This window comes from Rhyacophila brunnea, unplaced genomic scaffold, assembly GCF_057557595.1.
Source record: "Rhyacophila brunnea isolate RB1 unplaced genomic scaffold, BYU_Rbru_1.0 scaffold_1, whole genome shotgun sequence".
In the NCBI taxonomy this organism is placed as follows: Eukaryota; Metazoa; Arthropoda; class Insecta; order Trichoptera; family Rhyacophilidae; genus Rhyacophila; species Rhyacophila brunnea.
In genome coordinates this window covers 35,226,057-35,244,991 of record NW_028232751.1, presented here as the reverse complement: position 1 = coordinate 35,244,991, position 18,935 = coordinate 35,226,057, and the positions used below count along the sequence as shown (strand labels likewise).

General features: G+C 29.3%; 1 long non-coding RNA gene across 1 annotated transcript in view; it reads left to right on the top strand.

Annotated features, from left to right (window-relative positions):
- Nucleotides 1-231: 231 nt before the first annotated feature.
- LOC147079714 (uncharacterized) overlaps nt 232-18,935 on the top strand; it is a 75,258-nt gene continuing 56,554 nt past the window's right edge. The window contains exon 1 of the long non-coding RNA XR_015070194.1: nt 232-459. This is a non-coding gene — a long non-coding RNA (uncharacterized LOC147079714). The remainder of the gene's footprint in view (nt 460-18,935) is intronic.

Below are 18,935 nucleotides of genomic sequence, written 5' to 3'. Positions count from 1 at the left end.
TAAATATTATTGCGAAAAATAAATTCAGTGGGGATTATCAAACAAGCAGAAAATCCGATTGAGAGTCAGGTTGGCGGGTAGTCATTTTTCACTACAAGAAATTTACAATATACTCGTATAAGAGAAGTGGAAATTTTTACTCGCACTTTAGACGCTGATTAGCTATAAGTAAATATCGAAAATATTATTTACTTGATGGGTAAAATACTCGCTTGCTTGTAGCATCGGCTCAGTTGACTTGATGTTATGTTGCATCACCGCCGTGTCGCGGAATTTCCCTCGCACAATATGTTAGCGAGAAAACAATTTGTCAGACTGAATGAGTTTACGAAATAGACCTGTCTACAAGTTGTGTTTACATTGCCGCCATAGAAATACACCAGCTGATACGTTCAAACTGAAACCACTGTTAATAGCTATTACCTGGTATAATTATTCAAGAAAATAGACTGTAATTGGGTAAGTACTAAGTATTTTTATTAAAATTGGCGTTTACACAAATTTGTTCGGTGATATAACTAAGCGTCAACAAAAAAATATTGACCAGTACATTGGTATTAGTACTGCCAAAAATGCATACATCCTCAGGCTTTACTACTCGTATAAGAGTCATGCATAGATTTACAAAGATATTTAAACTCAATCATATCTAGGTAGATATACGCTTATAATATTAACGTTTAGTGGATATAAGTTTTGAACTATTCTGTTTAAGTCATGGATTTACCATTGGTGAGTGCACATAGTGTCTGAAGATGCCGAAACCCGGGTGACAAAAACGACTTGAATGTAATACCTAACACAAAACGTAAATCCATTGGTATTTTATATTTAAATACTCATATATAAATAATTGAATAATAATAATTATACTGGAAGTAAAATAATATAATTTTTTTCAGTGATTAGGTATAAGTGTTTTTAATTATATATATTATCAGCAACGCATGTAAACACTAATTAATTAATCATTAATATTATTTTAATGTAATATTTAATTTAATGACAATGATCATTTGAAAATTATAACACCAATACGATTTGATGTGACTCAAACTACCTACCGAAAATGTTAATAATATAATTATTAGTGCTATTTGAGATCAAATCATTTTGAAGTGATGACATAGGTAATTGTTATTATGTCACCAAATTCAATAATTTTATTTATGAAAATATTGGCAAGTTGAAAGTTTACAATTATTTATAATATCATTTAATTTGCCAGATACATGTTTTTCTTATATTTTCCACCGCTAGTGTTTCATTAATAATTTTCAATTATTGTATCAAACAGTTTAAAAATGAGACGCATTAAAAGATTATAAATGCCTTCACATGATTTTTGACAAACGACTACATACAAAAAAGTATGGGGTTATATGGATAAGTCGATTTTTAAAACATGGTAGTGGCAAAGCCAAGTTTCTTTAAAAAAATCGGTGTGTGTACTTATGTACGCGCGTTAGAAGTTATACTTCTTTCTCTTCTTCTTCGACCATGTCCGATCCTAATAGGATCATATGGGCCTCCACAGAGTAGAGGTTTGTATTAACAGATTTTGTTTCTCCATTTCTCCATTTCTCCATTTCTCGTTATACTTCTTTAGCGTAACAAAACAAAATAACCCGTTACCTGAGTTTATTAATATTATAGTGATTTGGGTTTATGGAAACGCGATTCATCTGTGTCTCATATAGCACATGCTAATTGTAATTTAATATTGTATTGGACAAAAACTCATCTTCGCCCTACAGCAGTTATAATCGATTCAGAAGTGCCCATGATGAATTAATAAAAAATCGAATTTTAATATATTTTTTGATTTATTTACCAACTCAATATTCACAAAATTTATTTATTTATTGATATATAATTTTACTCATAAATATAGCCTCAAATCTTGATACACAATCTTTATAATGAAAAATAAATATACACTCCAATATAAATAAAGTTTTATGAATATAAATTAACAGTGTAGAATGTTAGTCTCCAGAAATTTGTTTATAAACATATATATTTATTATAACACAATATTGGTTATGTTTACAACATTTTCTGTTTACTTGGTTGTATTGTACGACTAACTAAATAACACTATGCGCATGCGCATGTACCCCTGAGGACGAAATGAATATAAACATAATAATAAATTCTGTGTTGCATAGGCGCGCGCAACTTCGTCGCACGCCAACAATACACTCTGATCTGTTTTCCCAAATGCGCCAAAAGAAGTATACCTTCAAAATATTTAACATACCCTTTTTCGAACAATTCAAAATTAAACGACCTGGTATTGTTGACAGCTTTCATTCTGTACTTGGGAATGACAACCTGCATGCTTTTGCTAACAAAGTCTCTATATCTGTTAATGTCCCCGAGTAGCCAAAAATGTAGAAACAGAACTCAATGACAACAAACAACTTCAAAGCGATATTAAACTAGATATTACGATTCTTCGCTTGTCGTGTTAGCAATTATGGTCATTATTGACTATGTTGTTTATATTTATTTTATTTCTATTCACTCGGTCAAAACCGTAAAATTTAATTATCTTCCATCCTATTATTAACGGCATTTTGACCAATTATTTGATTTAATCCGATAAACACACCGCAGTATTAGTGACAATATACTCCGTTGAAAATTAATTATTAACATCATAGGCCACGTAAACACTGTTCACGACTGTGTACAGTTATCAATCAAATAATAACTAATAGGTGTGCTTCTCTGTTAAACAGTATGTTACCTCATCATAATAAATAGGCAGTAATCGACATTATAACAGCCTTCAAAGATTACTACTACAATAAACAAGAATATATAATATAATATAACACGTTGAAAACTTTACAATTTAATTTTCAGTATACAACACAATATTTTAACCCTAGTTAAAAGCCATAGCAAACTTTCAATCTGATTTATATCTAATATTAATACTGGGAATAATATTCTACTTGTAGTAGTCGTGATAAAAAATACGTATGATTTATATACATGATAATATTATGGTAAACCATTTATAGATAATTGTCAACATGTCAAGAAAAAAGTGAAAATCTTCGCAAATTACAGAGTTTCCGCCGGTCTCTAAAGTAATTCGTACGTGAAATATTTATTTAGGTAGTACCTATGTTCCCGTACAATTTAGATCCAGATATACTTATCAAAAACTAGAGCCCAATATCAATTAACATTTACATTTTTTATTGGTATTTTAAATTACAAAACACGTTTCATGTATACCTACCTAAGTTTTTAAAGAAATACAGTTACATACTTAGTATTTTTTTTTTTAAATATAATAATAAATAAATAGTAAAATAATTTCTGTTCATTCAGTAGGATTTATTTATTTCAATTTATCGCTTAAGTACTAATTCAAACCTCTGTCGTGCTCAGTCTTGATTTCTTTCATTGTTCACCCGTCAAAACTTGAGGATTCAGATTAACGTAAAAACCGCCGAATTATGAAATCTTTTATTAGTAATCTGGGGTGGTTCAATTATCAGGAATTCGATTGAAACTTGAAATAATTATTGTTATTTCAAACATTAACTTTGCTTTATCCAACGAGAAACGGTTCAACTCTTTTTAAGTCCAATAAAACGGTTCGCCAACCAAGCGGTGTAGAGTGACGGCATCGTAATCATAGCTACTTAAATAATGTACCTATAGCTGAGTCAACTTGAAAATTCACAATTTTGGGAAGTTTATTTCCAAATACCGATAAGTCTATAATTCAATATTTGCAGTAGTCAATGTTTTTTTGTTTCAAACGTAAATGTTAGTTTTCTACGATAGTTTATTTTACCATCGTATTCAATTTTCAAATTTAAAAAATATGCCCATTACATAAAAATATGCCCACTCTTTATTTCAATATAAATAAACAAAATATAATAAAAAATTATTTTAATTAGTTTTTATCATTTTAATTAATCAGTTATTGTAAAGTTTTTATACATTTGTTTCGTAAGATTTTGAAAATTATTTATTTAATTAAATTATTTGTGTAAAATTATGAATAGAAAATGTACATATTATTTTTGTTCAATTTTGACTATATTATGTAGACCATGGTTTACAAAAATAGACTCTGTTATTATTGTATTTCTTAAACAATAATAAGTAATTATTTTTATTAATTAATATTAGTTATTTTGAAATAATTCCTGATTTTATGATACTTACTCTATAAAAAACGTAGATACTTTTTTATATGTTAGTACTTTTCAGTAGGTACCAAAAAATATAGCAAGCAATTATTGAACATGTATCTTGACTCGAAATAATTAATTAAATTATCAATTAATACAAGTATTAATAACAATAATATATTATTATTAGTGTCACAAATAACACAAATTAATTTATTTTTGCTTATTTAAATTAGGCACATAGATATATTATATATATAGCATCACTGTAAAACATTATTCATTTCATAATCATGTTGTTTTTATCTAAATAATGATTGTGAAACAAATGCAACCATGATTATAACCAGCGTTCAAGATGGAAAATTTTAAGAACCGAAGTGATCAATAATTTTTTGAAATATTCACATAGTTGTCTAATTTTATGAATATTTAATAAAAAAAATGCATTATATTTTTGTTATATTATGGCCTACCTAGCTCAAATGGTCAAATTATTTTTCTTTGAGATGGAGCTTTTTGGGGATTCCATGAACCGAAACGGCGCTCCGGTCTATTTTGAGCCCTGATTGTAACCCTGACGACTTCAATAAAATTATGACTAGGGACGAACAAAATAGTTGAATAATTTTAATATAACTATTTTATTTTCTCAGTCACTCGATATTTTTTACTATGTCATTACATTCAATTGCAAATGCCACTTTTAAGTTTCTAGTATCATGGTATAATATATGAATACACATTTTTACTTAGGTCACTATATTAGGTTCAATTTATTTATTAAAAAATGAAAATTTACAATTTAAAAATATATTAAAAAATATGCCGATAAATACACGCATACAAGCATATTTTTATTATCCGTATAGTGCTAATAACCAGGATACAAGTTTTATCAATTTTAATTACGTACATTATTGAGCCGTGTTTCCACACAATCCTAGAAGAATGCTTTTGATACATGCGAATATGTTTTCAATGTTGTGTCCCCGGAGCATGTTTTGCGCAAATTGTTTTCATAATTATTTATGAAAAATTAATCACTGAGGCCAAAAGCACTCTGTCCTACAGAATGACTCCAGTGTTTGAGGCTATTTCGCATGTTTTATAAATTCCAGAATTTTCCGGTAGAATCGCTGTGAAAATATTTTTTTTAAATATGTAGGTACCTTAAATTCATTTTATCTCAAAAAAGTTCAAATAATCTCACAAAATACATATTTTTAGTAGATATATTAACCTACATACTGAAAGTGAGATTTCATAAATTGACACGTTTATAGCATGTCGAAAAAAATATGCTATAAAATTATTAACAAAATAACATGTGAAATATTGCATAACTCAATTTTTTTGATTATTTTTTAAATGTCTTGGATATTACAGTTTAAAAGGTTCACAACATGTCATCCAAATTTAAAAAAAAGCTAGTTATGAAAGTGAATAGGTATTTTTCGTTCCTAAGCTTAAGTTATATTAAAAAACGTTTTTTTACATAAATAAATAATTGTTAATCATCTATCTAACCCATTGGGTCTTTATATACCTTTTAAAAAGCACACACTGAGTATTTGTTAAAAATTAAGATAAAATATTTTCTATTATTCAGGTACTAGGTATTTACTTCTGTACAGAGAATTGTTTAGAATTTTATTTAAATATCATTTACACCCTAAGAATAATTTTGCTTTTTAAAATGTTAGGTTAAATATCAGTAACATTGTAAATTCCTTACTATTTGAGAATGACCCTTATAAAGTGGCGGAAACCAATTTTGACTAATATTAAAATATGTCAAACTAGTACTACACATTTTGTTTTATTTTATTAATAATTGTTTTCATATAAACTAGTTTAATAATTACAAAATGCGCATTATGTATTTCTAAGAAAAACCGCGTGGTGTTTATTTTGATATAATATCTATAATATATACGGAGCTGGCTTGGACGGAAAAGAATAATGTATTTCTGTCAAGATATGTTTGCACCCTTACTACCGAAAAATCGAACATACAACAGTGATTTATGTATGCAACCAAGTTCTAAACAATAATAATGTTGGTAACATTTTTCTTTATAATTTTTATCGGTTTATTAGCGCAATACTACCAAATATTCTCAGCTAAGTAGGCAAGTAACGGTACCTCTAAAGTTTCAAGTAAAATAAAATGTTATAATATATTTGTTTTTTTAACATAACGAACATTTAAAACCAAAGGTACATAATAATTTAATTTTTCTATATCCAAAATATTATTGATCGATTTAATATACGAGGGTTGTCCAAGAATTAAAGACCTTTATTCATTTTTGGCGACGCGGATGATATTTCTCAAAAGATGGCAGCACTGGCGTATAGCGTAGATTTTCCTCTTCAAAACGAGTGGTAAACCGGCTCGGTAGCTGCTTCAGTATGACCTTTGGGTCCGTTTGAGATGGACGCTCCGCTGTCGAATCCCGCCGCCTGCGAGGTGCGTTCAATTATTCGGTTTGTCAAACAGGAGGGAAATCCACCCTGTTGAAATTCATCGTCGTTTCACGTCAAATTATGGTAATGTGATGAACCAGCAGAATGTCGGGAGGTTTTCGAGTGGTAGAACGAGTATTCATGATGAGGAGGGAAGAGGAAGGAGGTCCTCAATTGGTGACGTTTTTTTGAAGAAAATCAATGATAAAGTTCATGAAGATCGACGTCTGACAGTCCATGAGCTCGCAATTTTGATCCCAAGTTTACCATACAAATTATTTTTAGGGAAAAATTGGGTTATGCAAAGGTGTGCTCGTTGGGTGCCCAAAATACTGACGGAAGCTTACAAACAAAATCCTGTGAAAAGCAGGTCTTTTTGAAGCTTTTGGACTCATTCAAATGGGATATCCTTCGTCATCCTGCTCACCCCGGCCTGAGGCCGAGTTATTTAATTCTTTTTCTTCACCTGAAGCAACATTTGGCCAGAAAACAACCGACGAGGACGTGAAGGAAGAGATGAGAACATTTTTGAGGTCGACGGGGCCGGAGTTCTACTAGGGAATCGAGAACCTAGTGCCACGGCTCACCAAGTTCATCGATCGTAACGGGGACTACGTCAAAAAATAGTGGGAATATGTACCTAAAGTTTTATATGCTTTTTTGTAAAAATAAAATTTTCCTGATGCTTAAACTAATAAAGGTCTTTAATTTTTGGACAACACTCGTAAATAAAAATGATTTCAATTTATACATATTTATATTTTTTATGAAACATTTTATATAAATAAATTAAATAAATAGTTTTATAAATAACGTTTATCGATACATATTTATCATTATCAAATAAATGTCTCAAATTGCAAGCTTCGCATTGTTCCGCTAGGTGGAGTATTCACCATAGGTAATTTAAAATACAAAAGTCGACTACCAAAATGAATTGAAATAATTAATGAAGGGCTTCAGAAATGTAAAAAACTACTAGTTAATGTCGCCATAATTAGATAAGATGCACATGGCTCAATTGATAAAGCACAGTGGCGTGTGTCCTGTCAGGTGTCGTATGTTCTTAAAAAAGATTATTTCTGGCAAGTATTTTCAAATTATCTATGTTAAAAACTTACTATTTATTCTTCCAATGAAAACAAAAAATCAACAATATTATTTTACATATTTTTTTATTTACTTATTTTACAAGTAACTATTATTTTTCATCGACATAGATACATCATATTCATGATATTAATATTTATTTAGTTTAAAAATATCGGGATTGGATGCGTTTATTATACCTTTATTGAAGAACATATTTATATATACAATGAAATGCTCTCATAATAAGTAATTTTCATACCCCAAATCCAATTGGTGCTCAGGAAATGCATTGATAATACTCCTAAGTACCTCATTTGCATGAGATTGTTGAGTTGACACTTACCTGAAACGTGAAAATAATATCATGTTTATAATATTGTAATATACTCAAGTCATAATATAAGCGTTGTTGAAAAGATTCTGAATAGATTAAAAAAAATCTATCTTTGAAATCATAATTAAGATAGAGTTGCACTCTTACATAGTAAGTAGATTCAATGATTTTCGAGACAACGTTAATGTATGATTTTTTTTAAATAACCATAACCTTGCTTTTCGTACAAGTTAAAAATGTAAGATTTTATAAATATTTCAATAAAATAGATACCTGAATCAATAATTATGTAATATGCTTCATATCACTGTCTTATCCAAGCAACCTTAGAAAAGGTAAGTCTATATACGAGAATCGTGTCCAGTATATTGACCTTCCAGTGAGACAATTGATAGCAAGTAGGCAGCATCAATAGATATAATACACACATAAAAATATATTACTTTTCTCTCGGATTATTTCCAATCCAATAAATGACATGATGCCAATCGGCTTAAAGTGCAAAAAAGTATTAGACATTCAATGACACGAATCGTTTTAACTAGACATTTTACATGATTATGTTTTTTTAACTAAATAGTTGATAGTCAACTTTATAACAAAATTATCTTATAATCAATGTAAAATCTGAATAAATTATAATCAACTTACCTAAATATAATATATTATTATATAATAACTTTCTGCTAGGTAAACATATTTTTTTAGTTTTTTTCGTGATTTTGCAACCTTTTTAAGGTTTCAAATTTTCACAATTGATGAAAAAACTTGAGCCCCAATACCTAATTGGTAGAGCTTTTTTTCTTTTAACGTGCTAAATTATAAATAACTTTAATTAAGTAAAAAATCTTTATGAAGTATATAACCCACATTTGTGCGCATATGTACATTATAAAATATTGAGATTTAATCATTATATACAGTTCAAAATTAAAAATTAATTTATTTACATAATTAATAATTTAATATTTTTCTTTAGTTTCCAATAAAACTTCCTCGTTTAAAAAAAAAATTTAACTTGGTCTTCCAACAATAGTTTCATCGAACGCACTTATATTTGAAAAGCTATTAATAAGTAGTACCTCTTATAATTCTTCTGAAATGACTAAGCTTTCTTTTTCCACTTCCCAATGACCCTGAATGCAGATAATCGATGCCGCCCGAAAACACTTTTGAGTCGGCAACATGATCGCACTACAACTTCTGCCACGATCACTTTTTAAACACTAATGATTCTAATGACAGGATTATTAAAAATAGTTAATCATCTTGCTTTCTACATAAACAATGCGGCAATATTTATGGGTTGAGAACTCAGATATAGACCCCTCTAAACAGTCTAAACCAAACCAAACAAATATATTCACGTTATTTTTATTTATCATTGACGTTCTTAGTTTGATAAATCTTCTCTTTTTAAATATTTTTTTAATGAATTGATAGCTTTCTTATTAAATACCTAGATGTACTAGAGTTGGAGCAACATAAATAGCTCAACGCAAGAAGTCTAACTATGCTCGGTAACTAATTCAGCATTCTAGCGTTTGAGCTTAACTGTAGCAAAATTTAGCCACTTATGAATATTCAAAATAACTATGTACCTACTGAGCGATGAGTATCCAGAACAGATTTCTATAGTAGATACTGAGTTATTACTTTACCAAGAAAGCGAATAACATAGGTTATCACAAGCAAAGTAAAGATGCGACATAGACCTAGTTCAACCAATCACTTATATAGGCCTTAAGCTGAGATACTTTTGTTTAAGCTCAAGCCAATAAAATTCCGACAAATTGTAAAAATGGTAAATCCTTATAAACATAATATGTGCATCTATTCTATACATAAGACTGCTGTCGGCTCATACGGTATCTATCTAGGGTAAGTTTGTATCGAATTATTAGCACTTATTGTTAAAATTACAATAAGTTAGCCGTATAAACAGTCAAAACTGTCTATCTTGCTCTCCAACTTAGCATAGCCAAGAGAGGTACTGTTTAAACATTGCACTTATTCTAACAATTACAACTAACTTATTGTAATTGCTACAATTAGTGATAATACTTCGATACAAACCTACCCTAGATTTGTATCCTAGAAAGCACTATTGTGTATAAATAATAGATGCGCAGATGCATAATGCGACCCATAATTTGACGAGTTGGTATCTTATTAATTTATTTTTATTTACAATAATTACCTATCATCCATTATTAGTTTATTTCTTATAAAAACAATGCTTGTATCTGCCTATAAACTTGTTTATATACAAATAGTAATCTAAGCTACGATGGTATAGTTACCTATCTTTCGACGGTCTATCGGGAATACGAAAGGCAATTCTATAATTTTGATGAGATTCCCCAACACTTAGAAACATCTCCCCAAGTACTTTTGTAGGAGATTAAACGATTGCGTAATATACTTAGGTACTTACTTATTATTGTATGTGTTGCCACACTTATATTAATGTAGTGCACAATTCTTGAGTGAACTAATAACAAGAGTAGTTTTGTAAATATTTTTCATTGTGGCACACTATTTTTCATCAAATTCCTGACAGTACAATATAGAAAGAGCATGCATACTTATACCTATATATAAATAATAATTTTTATTTTTTAAATTATGGTTTTGATTTAAAAAATAGACATGGTTTACTCTTTAATTAAATAAACATTGATAAGAACTAAATTCATCACATTTTTAGTATGGCTATTTATGTATACTTCAGAGAAATATATAACTACTAGAAAAAATATTTAAAAAAAAAAATGCATTTACTGGATTTGCGCCAATTTATTCTATCATATAATTAATAATTTATACTAGATTTACCCAATATCGTGAATATTTGTGATTTAATCCTTTTGCAGGATCCATTGTATTTATATTGTAATAATGTATCTTAATGTAAAATTATTCCATGTGCAAAACTGAGTGTCCATAAACATCAGGACTGACTCAATCGTTCAATTCAAATTCCAATTACTACAAAATTGTTAAGTGTGAAAACTTGAGTGTTCAATTTCATTATTTTTAAAATAAAACAAATACAATTAAAACTATTTTAGCCTTTCGATTTTTTAACGACGTGTATCGATTTGTACTATTTCACAGGAATCAGTATTTTTCAGTTGTATACGTACGATGTGATTAAATTCAAGTATCTAATTTAAATGAACAATATAATTTTTCAAAGCAGTTTATATATTTTATTCTGATTTTCTTGAATTACAAAAATGGTTGCCGGTTTTAATTAATTTAAAAACAGTAGAAATTATCATCTTAGATAGTTGATAGATTGATTTACTGATAAGAGCTTTTCCAAACCAGATATGTATTTTTATATTTAGGTTTTTAAAACATTGTTGAAATATGTTTCTATGTTAATATAAAATTTAGTATTAACAACAATTTATACCTGCGTTTTTTAATAAAAAACTGGGCAAATAATTATTTTATTTTATTTTTTATATACCTAGGTATCGACTGATATTTTCAAATTGTAAACTGAATACAAAAAATTTATATTGTTTAAATCAAATAATAACCACTTTATCTCAATATTGATGATTTTGCTAAATATTTTTAAGAATTATTGTTTATTATTTATTTATTAAAAATTAATTATTATTTACTGATATATTGTCAAAGGTGAAATGAAACTACATTTAAAATTGTTATATAATTGGAAAAAACCCAGGATTAAAAAAAAAATATTCGACGATAAATTCGAGCAACGAGTATTCTTAATAATGTATTCGTTGTATATTATTATCAACGTACCTATCTATACAATAATAAATTTAATTTTCAACAGAGTCGAAATCATAAAAATAGCCCAATGCGCTCTCGTCTCCCAAATAAAAATGCAATTTGAAGAATTTTGCTTTTGGAAGAAAATTTTAAATAGATTTTCCATATTTTTTTAAATCTTCTGTGACATATTATGGCAAAGTTCAACGTGTGATTGTCATCTGTCATTATTTTTTTCATACCTCAAATTATACTTATATAATAATATATCATAATTTTCATTTAATAAGTCAACATGATGTAGTCAAATTATATCAATAGTTTTAGATTCTTTACTTTTATGGATAATTAACTAGATTGAATTGGTGTGGATTGATTTTATGAGAAGTAAATATATAAACTTGCACTAAACTCTTTATAATGGCAATAATTTATACCAGGTACAATAAGTAAATAATATTGAAAGAAAATAAATAAATAAATAAATAATTGTGAAAAAATCCACTTGCCAGTGTTTTAAAAAATCAATAAAGCTATCTTTAGTACTTATTATAATAGTTTATAAACGTAATGTATAGATAAATATAAACAAAAAACTGCTAGCAAGTATCATTTTTCAAACAACTTCTTTCAGAGCAAAGTATTATAAAATGACAAGATATAATATTAAGTTGTATAGTTTTTATAAAAATGATACAACATCAGTAGTCTGATGATGAGTACCTCCGCTACACGGAAATACATTAAAACATGTATATGTCGGAGAGCGATTAAAGACACATATTATCCACATTCAAATGTACCTACTTCCATGTAGTACTCAGCATTTACCCAGTGACTAAATATTTTTTTCAAAATTGATTTTTTTACTCAGTCTCTCAAAAGGTTAGATAGTGCTGGTTACTTTTTAAAATTAAATTCAACCCTAAATCCAAGTCCTATTAGATATTACTCAAAAAATATTCATTTATTTATTGAATATTTAAAATTCAATTTTAGATTATTACAAAATATTATCATATAACATCATCATTATCATAATTTTTATGCCAATTAACCTCTTTATTTGCTCAAAAATAAAAGCATGTTTTTATGTAGACTTCAAATGTATTTTTTATTAGTTAATATACATATTATTTGTCATCTTTCATTCACAATATCTATATCTTTACTGCTTTTAAGTTCTAAAAGTTTTTTAGCATTCAATTTTTTAGTGTTGCAGACTTGGCTTTTATATTGTCACATCAGGCGTTTTTTACTAGTCATATAGCTTGAAAGATTCGCATCTGGCATGTAACGTTAAAATCAGCATTAGGCAATATTGAAACTAGCTTTGAAGATTTCAAAATACTAAACAATTAAATAATGAAAAATGTATAACTAGAATTCTTCCAATCCATATTTCAAATTATGGGTATTCAATAAGTAAAAGTGTGAGTTGCTTCCAAAATAGAAATTTCAGACTTGTATCTCCATGTACTTCAAAATGTAATTAAATGTCAACTTTTTTAGACAATGCTAAAAAAATCTCTTATTTTTTTTCTTTTCTCATAAGAAAAACTTAGATTTCATCGACAATTTTTCATTTACAAAGCTTAAAATGTGTCATGCTCAATCTGGTTTAATTTGTAGAGTTTTTTTTTAAATTTTGGCTGCAAATTTTACATTTTTCAGGAAATTTAGCATATAGGGGCAAGTTGTGTTCCTCTGGACGATTGTTCCTCTAGACAGTGGTGTTTTATCGTAAACGGGTAATCATATTTTTTTTCTTTAAACACATTCAAACGCACATTTTTACACCAGGTAAAACTGTCCTGACTTTTAGTCTCATGTCTCAATGTGAAAGACAATCATAGTGTTTGTCTTTTTTTTAATGAAAAAGTAAGTATTTTTGTTTATTATCAAGTGAATTTTTTATTGTAGAGACGCCTTGTATATGGCACTATTTAATGTCACATAATAGTGTATTGTTTTAAAATGCTTTAGAGGTAATTTCCTCTTTGATAACTTAACCCCAAAAAGTATAACATTAAAAACCGTTAAAAATTACCATGTCATGTTCCTCTGGACATGTCCAGAGGAACAATGCATCATATTTGTATGAACAAAGTAACTTAATCTCCACCCAGATCACTTGGAAAAACAAGGGATCACCTCGTGGATTATAACTTACTTACAATCCGTCGTAAGCAATTTTAAATAACAGGTAACGCTCCTCTCAACGATGCTATTTTTACAGAAGATGATTTTTTATCAGCATACGTTAAAAATCGTCCGCAAAATTTTGAACCAATTATAATAAACCAACAGGAGGACGGCTCTATTTCAGTCATGGAAACAAAGAATTCTGAGTCAATCGAAGTTGCTCAGATGCCAACTGAGCAGGTGCACGAGACATTTTCTTCTTACCTCGAGTTGCAGGAAAATGGTGCATACAAGCAAAAAACTTGAAATAGTTAGTCCTTTCCTAAAAGCACCCCTAAAGTAAATCGTCCGTGGTAGTAAACCAGGAAAATCCCGGATATTGACTAACACACCAGAGAAAAATGCATTAATATCAGTGACATTGAAAAGAAACATAAAAAAGGAATCTAAAAACAAAATTATACGGGATATATGAAGCCAAAACTAAAACTGAAAAAAAGGATATAATTATTGATTCTGTCGATCTCGGTATCAGCCAAATGCCATAAAACATGCATCGAGAGATCTTAAGTAATGAGTTAATGGTTACTTGTGGCATTTGTAAAAGGTTGGGTACTGAAGCTAGCGTACCTAATAAAATGTGATTGATAAATGCCAGTAATATGTTCACAAGTCATGTGTTGCTAAGAATCATAGAGAAAACACACCCGGGAGTGACGTGAAAGTTTTTGTGTGTGTGAAAAGTGTTATATTTGAAATAATGAATCGGACAAATCTGTTAGTAGTGAGTAACTATTAATTGCAGATGTACTTACAAAGAGATCACATTTGACTATGTTTGTCTCATTAAATAGTACTTATGTTTAAAAAACATGTATTATTTTTATTGTAAATTTAAATAAAAACATTTTGAGTAATAAATATCGTTTTATAATAGGTTATTCCTAAGTTAAAAATGATTGATTATATGCTGTCCAGAGGAACAATACTGTCCAGAAGAACATGACCCTATGTCCAGAGGAACATACAGGGACATGTTTCTCTGGACAATTTTGGGGTTTTTATAAAAGTGTCTATATCTCGCTAACATTCACTGAAACAAAAAATAAAAAGTGATGCATCATTTATCTGAGCTCGACATAGTATAATCTTTTTTTCTAATTTATGTATAGTTTTTGAGAAAAAAAATCAGGAAAGCTTAAAAGTGGAGATTGTCCAGAGGAACACAACTTGCCCTTATTAATACTGATTAGGGTTTTTCACACTCTGTATATATATTTTTGTTCACCGGAGTTGGTTAATCTTACGGCTGTAAGTAGCTACTAAAAAAGATGCATGCGTATAGATAAAAATAATCACAAGAGTGAAGCGTTGATATGCTCATTAAAAATAAACTGACTAATCGATATCGGTATTTTTTAAGTTATGTTGTTGTTTCTCCATCTAATTGCTTTAAGTGTTGGATTAGCGTTTTAGGAAACAAGCTTTTTTCGTGTCACCCGTAGATACTTAGTATTTTGTCTGTGTAAATAAATATGTACACAAATCTTCAATTGCTTTTCGCTTGACCCCATACATAGTGTTCGCGTGTAAATAAACCCAAAGGAAGTCGGACTCTCCGCATAACCCAGTAATTGGATTTACCTTTCTCGATTCATATTTGATGCCGGTTTTCCCCCTCATCCGGTTTGTTGTTTGGAGAAATCTCGCATTGTTTTTTTTTCACAAAAATCGGACAACATATCTGTAATGATATTATTGGTTTTACAACCGCAAACCAATTCCGCAAAATAATCAAATGAAGCCAATAAAACATTTTACATTAGAACAAATATATTTTTCGGCATAAACAAACAAATAACTGAAGTTTACGCCGTCAATAAATATTTTAAATACAGATTCTGATCGCAAATGTTTGTTTGGAAATATTTGATTCATTTTATTTTGGTATTTATTATAAGTATTCCACTTACTCTAGAGTCTAGATTGACACACATACACCAGTAAACAAATTAATATTATTTCAAGACTGTTTATAAACTTATATAAAAACATATAAAATATTTTCTAGCAAATTGCCTATTTTTTATTATTAATATTTATTGTAATTATTTCATAAAATAAGGCATTTTTCGTATAATAAGGCTACCATACACTAATGGAGGTGCTGTAACATATGGCTGGTTCCGCTTTATCTGTTTATATTGATGTTAACTTTAAGTAGCACACCACAGTTACGTGAACTGATAAAGAGGTGAAGAGGGGTGGAACGTAAACATTACGTAACCTAACATTACTTTATCTTAAATAATCCGACTTAGACCGACGAACCTAATCCATCTGTGACCGATAGTGTCGGTGTTTTTATGTTTCATACTTTTATCGTTAACACATAAATTATCGTAACATTACATAATACCAATAACTTCATCACGTAAAAAAACTCATTGATGTAATTTTAAGACGCTGAAATGGTTGGTAACTAAACTATAGTACATCTCCCTATACTGCGCCAATGCTTTAGACACTGTGTCACATATTATGGATTTTATGTAGTGTTGTGGGGTGAACCAATTCGATATCAACAATTTGCGGCGGAAAGATATAAAAATGAAGATTATAGCGAAGTATATTTTATAATAATTATTCTGTAAATTAGAGGTTTGAAATAGAGCATTCACCTGACGAGCGGTCCACTTCGCGACTGCCGGGTATCGAAGCACATTCCCCGTTAGCGACATAATTATGAAAGCAGATATCGGGTTGAATTCTCATAGAAACAGAAAATTCCTACAAATAAATTTATGTATACATAATTTTGAAAGCACTTTCACACACACACAAGAAATTGAAAAAAGTAAGACACTATCTATATAGATGGTATGTTCAATTATTAGAATGTTACATTCTTAAATCTTGTCAATTATTCGTTGAATAAAAAAATAGTGAATTAAAAATTATTAGCAAGTTCAAGTAACTTACAACAAAAAATCTTGGAGTGATCCGTGACGTCGGTTAGTAGTTAAAATAATACCTACTTTGATTTAAAATACAAAAGCCGATCGCAAATCAAGCTCAATTTAGAAAGCGCTTCAGTGAGTATTAAAAGCCGTTAGTTAAAATTTGTCGTAATTATGTATGACTCCTTTAGCATTGTGGTCAATGTGCGTGGGCGCGATACCCGAGAAATGCAGGTTCGATTCCTCCGGGATGTCTTACTTATTTTAAAAAGATTTTTTCTATTAGTTATAATATATTTTCTCATTAGTGTTTTCAAAATTATGTATGTTCAATAATAGATTGTCACATTCTTAAATCTTGTGAATTATTCGTTAAAAAAAATGTTAATTATAAATTCGAATATTTTTACATGATAAATCTAAACTCGTAGCGTGAGCTGAACGTGACCTCACGTGCCATCATGGCAATATATTTCTACCATTAGAGGTAATGTGCGGAGGATCGTCGAGTCAAACAGACTACATCTGCCAGTAGAGGTTACGAGGTTAACGATTACAAAGATGTAGAAAAACTTAAGCCTGGATGAAAATGACACATAGGCAAACACAGAAGGACAGCTATAAAGACTCTTAACTAGTGTCACATCGCATTTTTCTATTATCATGATTGTTACCATTTTTTTTAAATTTCGATTTTCTGATAATTTATAATAATTATCTAAATATTTTAACATGTAACATGTTTTACTCATGATCTCCGACGCAAAAGCGTTACGAAAAATAGACGTATAATAACTATAGACGCGCAGCCCTCCGCGCAGTCCGCCCGCGGCCCGCACCTCGCATACTTATATGAGTATGCTTACCCGAATACTTACGCGCGCCGATTATTTTCATTTTACATTCAGTAGCCTACATTCTGTGCGACGTATTGTTAGTTTGTTATTATTACTTCTTTAGTGTTATTATTATAATTACATAATTTTCAGAAAAGTAAAATTGTTTAAACCCTTTGGATTCGGTTACTTTGACAAATAAATTGTCTCTGTTCTGGCAGAACACACTAACTGAAAAATTAAAAAATTAGTGTCTTCTGCCAGAACAGTGACGAAATTTTCTTTCGAATTTGGACAACCAGCATTCAGAGAATCAGTAGGCAAAGCATGTTCCACGTTTAATTATTTTAGACGTCAGGGCTTAAGTAACCATTGTCTGAGGGGCCCAGGGGGGCAGAGCCTCCGCGAGGCGCAAAGTGCCGAGTTTGTTTTCTGACAATCATATACACAACATAATATGTACTTACATTAAATAATTATACATGTAACGTTAAAAATATAAACTCTTTATTAGTACCTAGTTAACCGGATCAAACGAAGCACTTTGGATACAATATACCTAATTGAGTATACTGGATTCGTATATTGTTTTATTGACATGACAAGACATTCACATATCGTATGTTTACGAAACCTAATGTATACGTTATTGATAATACAATTACAATAGGTATTTAATCGCCACTATATTTTAAATGCCCGCAAAGTAACTATAGTTTAGTTTATCGGTTATTTCTGGATCTGTTAAACAGCCGATAAATAGTGAAATCGTACAGCGTACTTATAGTGAATCATTATACTCCATTCATCTTAGCCTAGGACCTAGGTAAATAGGTGCAACTTTTTAAACATAATATATTATAATGCGTTCCCTTTCGTAAAAAAATATATATTTCGATCACTGAAAAATATTATACTTGTTTTTGAATCAAATATAATAAATTTATTTAAGTCCTAGCTCCTACCATTGCTTTTAATACGAAATATTTTTATAATGTTATATCTAAATAAAATAATATATACCTTCTTACATAGCGCGCAAGGGCAAATATTCTTTAAAGGAAATAAGTGCTGAATTAACCAGCTTTTAACATAAAAGCTGCCGGAGTGAAAAATCGACTTATAAAGTTGTAAAAGTTAATTCAATACAGAGAATCACTTTATAAGT